Here is a 6,000-nt window from a genome sequence, read left to right on the forward strand (position 1 = left end):
CATTGTGGCAGCCAACCAGCCCAATTGGGGTTCCAATTACTCCCTCACCCAACTGCCCATGGCCCCTACCCCTGGCCTGCCCCACACCATATTTGCCACCATCTGGGAGCTGGCCAGACCCCATCCATGCACAAATTTGTGCACTGGGACTCAATGTATTGTGTACTTGAAATTTGCTAAGACAGTAAACCTCAAATGTTCTCACTGCACTCACAGGCACAAAAGACTAACAATGTGAGGTAAAATCTATGTTAATAAGCTGATTGTTGGAATTATTTCACAATATATACATAAAATATACTGTTACATACCTTTAATATGTACAGATTTTATTTATCAAACATACTTCAATAAAGCTTGGGTGTGAGTGGGAGAGGGGGAGAAAAAATAGTGTAAGTAAGTGGGACAAGTACCAGCAAAACATTATTGGTCTTAAATAAGATAGTGGGTGTGAAATGTTTTTGAACTCTAAAATACTCTAAAAACACCTGGCCGGTGTTGCTCAGTGGTTGGGTGTCGACCTATGAGCCAGAAGGTCATAGTTTGATTCCATGTCTGGGCACATGCCCAGGTTTCAGGTTTGATTCCTAGTGTGAGGCATGCAGGAGGCAGCTAATAAATTCTCTCTCATTTCTCTCTCCCTCTTCCTTCATCTATGAAATATATAAAAATATATTATAAAAAATACTCTAAAAACTCAAGTTGGACATAAGCATGTTCACCTTGGCTAGGAAGTGGGTCAACATTTGGATTTGGGACCAGAGTCTCTATCCTTCTCTTGTCTGTTTTCCTCAGTAAACTCTTCTTTCAGGAATCATCAAAGTTCATTTCACTGCTTTATCTTATTATATGCTTTGGGAAAATCAATATTTTTCTGAGAGGAGGAGTTTGACCAACTAGCAAAACAAACTTCAAAATATTCCACCATCCTGTAATTGTATATCCTAGTATCTGCCTTTCCCTTTTGAAATTATATAAAATATGTTAAAATCATTATTTATATATTATATGTATGTAATATCTAACATTATGTAAAATAATTATAAATACATACATGCCCATAAGATACATAATCCTTTCATAATTTATACATACATATAAATAATGCTCCCCCCCCCACCCCACCCAAAGGACAATCTTTCAAGGAAACAGAGTAAGTTAAATAAATAAAAGAAAACCCATCTTAGTTGAATTGGAGAAAGGACCAGAGACCAAGTCACACAACCTTCTTTTTACTATCCTCATTTCTTTGAATAAACTCCATGAAGTTACAATCTCATAGCCCATTTTAAATCACTGCATTATATGCTTTCTAAGATCACTTCTATTTTTGGTATTCATGAGTCAATCTGACCCTGTATCGTTTAGCTGCTCAGGCTTATTATCTGTGACAATTTTTTTCTGTTTCCCAGGATTCTCTTTATCTTCCTATTCTACTTATTCTCCAGTTTTTCCTACTGAAACACTGCAAATGTCTGACCTCAGCATTCTTACATGGAAATCATACAAGGCATCAGGAATTTTGAGCCCCAGAATTTTTCCAAAACTTAACTTACACTTTCTGTTTGGCTCTCTTCGTTCTGGATACCAGGCTGGGCTAGAAAACCATGCTGGCTTTTCCCTTAGGGACCTAATCTCAACTACTAACCTGCATGGCCAATTAATGGGATGGACTGGCCCTAGCTCCCTGGCAGAGAAAATTTAGACAAAAACTTTGGCAAATTAACTACCTCTTCTAGGAGTGTTTTTTGTTAGTTTGTTTATTTATTATGTGTTTTATTACAACAGGGAACAGAGATTTAGCTTAATTTCTGATTTACACAGTTTCAAATTGAGGCATTCCAGAGATGTAGGAAGTTTTGCCGGAAACCGAGAAATTTGAAAGAATTCCCCAGCTATGTTAGGCTGCTACCTTTACTGAGATGAATCTACTGGAATTACTAAGAAACAGCTAAAATGAAAGATTCAGAACAGAAAAATAACATCGTGTTACTCTCTGATAAGAGGTTGCATGGGGAAAATAGCTTTAAAAAATAGTTTTATCTAGCTCCACCTGGTGGTAGATGGATGAAACACAAGTTTCAAAACACTAATAGTTCTATTTTTTAAACAGAATTTTCATATTTTTTTTCCCACCACTATTTATCCCCTCTATTCCCTCTTCCACCTCCAACTCCCACAGCTTTTGAGAAAGAATATCACCCTGGCAGTAATCCTAGTTGTGAATACACATGTACAGTGAACAGACACCATAGAGTCCCCACATTGCTGAGGACCTCATTACATGTTCAAAATAAAAATTAACTCTGAATTGAATTGCAACTGGACACTCAAAGGCAAGGATAAGCTATCACATGTGCTCAGTGTAACAGCAAAATATATTAAAGCAAAAATAGTTTCTAAAATAATTTCCAGGACACTTACTATGAGTTCCACCAATTTTGGAGACATGAGCAATAGCCACTACAAAATTCATTTAAAACCACCAATTATTAATTAATATTATTTTATTAATAAAGAAAATTGTGAAATGTTATATAAATTATTGTTCTTTAAAAATAAGCAAAAATGACCCAATACACATTTTAAAAAAATGATGATGATATTTGTTTTTCATTAATAAATCTAATTGTAGTATGGAATTTTAGGTGGAGAGAGGAGAAGGGGGTTGATAACTGGAGAAATTTGTGACCAAAGGCTTATAGGTAAAAGATTGTGAGAAAATAATTTGAGCTAGGCAAGTAGCAATATAGGTAGAAGAGAACACAGATTCTAGGGACACTTACGAAATGGAATTGGCATGGTTTGGTCATTGAGTCAATGTAACTGGCAAACGGTGGGGTAGTTTAGAATCTACACTTCAGGTCCCTGGCCCATGGAATTTTCAAGTGAACTTCAAACTATGCCACTATATCCTTGCAGTTGTATATGCAGACAATGCTAAGACAGTGTGATTAATATATCTTTTATAAAAGTAAAGGTTATTCAAAGTATCATGCGGGGGCAAAAAAGAAAGCAAAGCCTCCTTAAACAGTTCACAAAACCTCTCTACAAAAGTAAAACTTATAGAATAAGTAATCTCAATAAAAGCAGAAAATGACAGTCTTTGTAGGAAGCACAGGTAAGAGCCAATGATAACATCTAGAGTCTTATGAGCTTCTCAGTATGCTTGAAATATTAATAAAAGACAAAAAAATAGCCCTAGCAGGTTTGGCTCAGTGTTTGGAGTGTTAGTGTGCAGACTGAAGATTCCCAGGTTCAAATCTGGTCAAGGACACATACCTCAGATGCAAGTCAGAGCGAGTGCTGGAGGGAACCAGTTGATGTGTCTCTCTACATCAATGCTTCTCTCTCTTTTTCTCTCCCCCTCCCTTCCACTCTCTCTAAAAATCAATGGAAAAATATCCTCCAGTGAGGATGAACAACAGCAACAAAGATTTAAAAAAAAGTATATTGACAGAGAGGTGCACTGTAAGAGATGAATTTTTAAAAATAAGTAGGGGCTAGATCATGTGCAATATGCACTTATTCAGTTTATTAAAGGAGAAAGGCTATTCCTCTATTCCTTATTCCTATTTTATTGTTAAGGTGTTAGACATAAGATATTAGCATTTACATGGTTGACATATATGGGTAATTTCCACCTTTTGGGTCTTCCTCCAACCAAAGCCTCAATCTCAGCAATTTGTCACTTATAGAGGAAGATCGTTTTCTTTCAACAGAACTATGCTGTTTCAGCCACATAAGGCCCTCCCTCAATGCATGTAGTCTTATAGGAGGCATTGTAGTTCTAGCATTCAGCCAAAAAAGAAAATCAGAAACTAGTTTTTTTTTTCTTTTCTCTTTTCTTCTCTTCTCTTTTTTTCTTTCCTTTCCTACCTACAACCTTTACAAAGCCTGACAAATATGCATCTATATGGATTCCTGTCATAATTTTTAATCTTATTCCTTCCTATCTTATAAATAAAAATAATCATTTTGTCAACAAATTAAAGTGAACCTTTCTATTACTCTCTTCATTTTTCTAAAGTAGTTCTTTCCCGTCTTTGGCTCCACTCCCCCTGTCTGATTTCTCCTCATCACAGTCTCCATTCCCCTGGGTAGACAGAGCTTCACAAGCCCATCGTTATTCTTCCTCCTAAAGGGTAGTCAAACAGACCGCCTATTGAGATGCCTACCAGATCAATCGTCAATTGATTCAACTTGGTCACTAGGCAACATATTTTAGGAAAAGAATGTTGTGAATACGGTTTTGGCATTTATTCTTCAAGAATAAAAATTTCTTCAAATAATCTTCTGCATTGTTCTAGGATCTATACAAGCTTAAAATAGAATTCATACTGTCTCATTTTGCTTGCCTGATATGCCATAAATTATTTCTAGGCATGTAAGTAATTTTCAAGATTGTGTAGATAGGAGATACAGATTTATATATTTAGAAATAAAGTCAAGAAAGAAAGAATGTTTGGAAAGAATACCAGGAAAGATAGATTGCCACAAGAAACATAAAACAAGAAAGGAAGTAAAGTAAAGTGGTTCCAGCTGAAACATCTTGGCAACAGTTTTTCAGTACAGTTATCTCTTCATATTCTTCATAACCCATTGGAGAATTGGGACATTTTCCATAATGGCCACTGGAGGGCATTGCCAGCCAGTAATGAGGGAGGCAAAGAGCAAATCCGTAACTTATGGAATGGTTAGCTATGACAGTAGGGTCAGCACCAGGGCAAACTAAGATAGATAACCCAGTGTTGCAAGGCAAGATTTTGTTGGAATTGAGACAAATTTTTTTAAGAGTTGTTGAAATGTGCATGTTGGCCTTAAATTTAATTTTTCACCTCTCACTTTTAACATAAATGGTGTAATTGACTTACAGCTTTATGGTTGCATCTGTCTTATATCATGTCATTGGTATATTACCTAACAGTTTGTTGCCAATTCAGTTTCTGAAACTCACAACCTATTTTAATGGTGACAGGTGATTTTGCTATTAAAATATGGCATAAGCAGGTCTTTTCAAAATGGGAAAGATTCATTTAGGAAAGCAAAATATTACTTGAACATTTGAACACATGTGCAAATTCTTCATTAGGTTGACTTAAAGTGTGGCACATTTGCTAAGCTACTAGACTGACACACTATCCAATTAGATCTTTGTCAAAGTATGGATCAGATTTCCAAATCTCTAAGTAGTGACAGGCTATCCACTGATTCTACTCATTGGCCACTATGATGCTTCCTCAAGTTCCTTAAATCTGTGCCTCTGTCAAAGCCTGCATCTTGTTACATTTCAATTCTGCTATTCTATAACATGTGTTGGAATACTCAGACTTAAAATCTGCATTTTTGAATTTATGTTAGTGTGCCTATGTATGGATTATCTATGTAAGCAGCTTAACATTTAAACTTTTATTCCTGGCAACTCAGTGGCAAGTATTGGTTTTATATTTGATATGGTTGAATGGGTACTGAGTTAGTTCATTTGCTTGAATTACAAAAGGCATCAAGAAGTTCTAACTTCATGTTTCTGGAAAACTTTTTACTTGGATTTCAGCATACTGCTGTCCTGGATTGTCTGACATCAGACTGTTCCTCTTCCGCATCCTTCATTTCCCCCTTTCCCCTAATGTCAGAGCAATAGCATGCCCAGGGGACATACATTGAACCTATTAACTTCTCTGTCTGCCTCATTTCCTTGGGATCTCCTCCAGCTTCATGACCTTTAAAACCACCTACAAACTAGCAATTGTCAATTTTATATCCCCAGGTTAAATTTCTCTCATATCCTACAAATTATTATATCCAAATGTCCCTTGACATGTCCAGTTGAGTATCTAATGGATACCTAAAACTTATATCCAAAATTAAACTTCTGGTCTTTCCTCCTAAACTTAGTTTTCCTATCTTAGTTTGAAACAACACTCAGTTTTTTACTTGACGGAGACTAGAGTCCACATGGCTTTTTCTCTCAGATCTTACGTCAAATCCATAATTTATATA

The sequence above is a fragment of the Pipistrellus kuhlii genome, unplaced genomic scaffold (genome assembly GCF_014108245.1).
Source record: "Pipistrellus kuhlii isolate mPipKuh1 unplaced genomic scaffold, mPipKuh1.p scaffold_m20_p_2, whole genome shotgun sequence".
NCBI classification, from domain to species: domain Eukaryota; kingdom Metazoa; phylum Chordata; class Mammalia; order Chiroptera; family Vespertilionidae; genus Pipistrellus; species Pipistrellus kuhlii.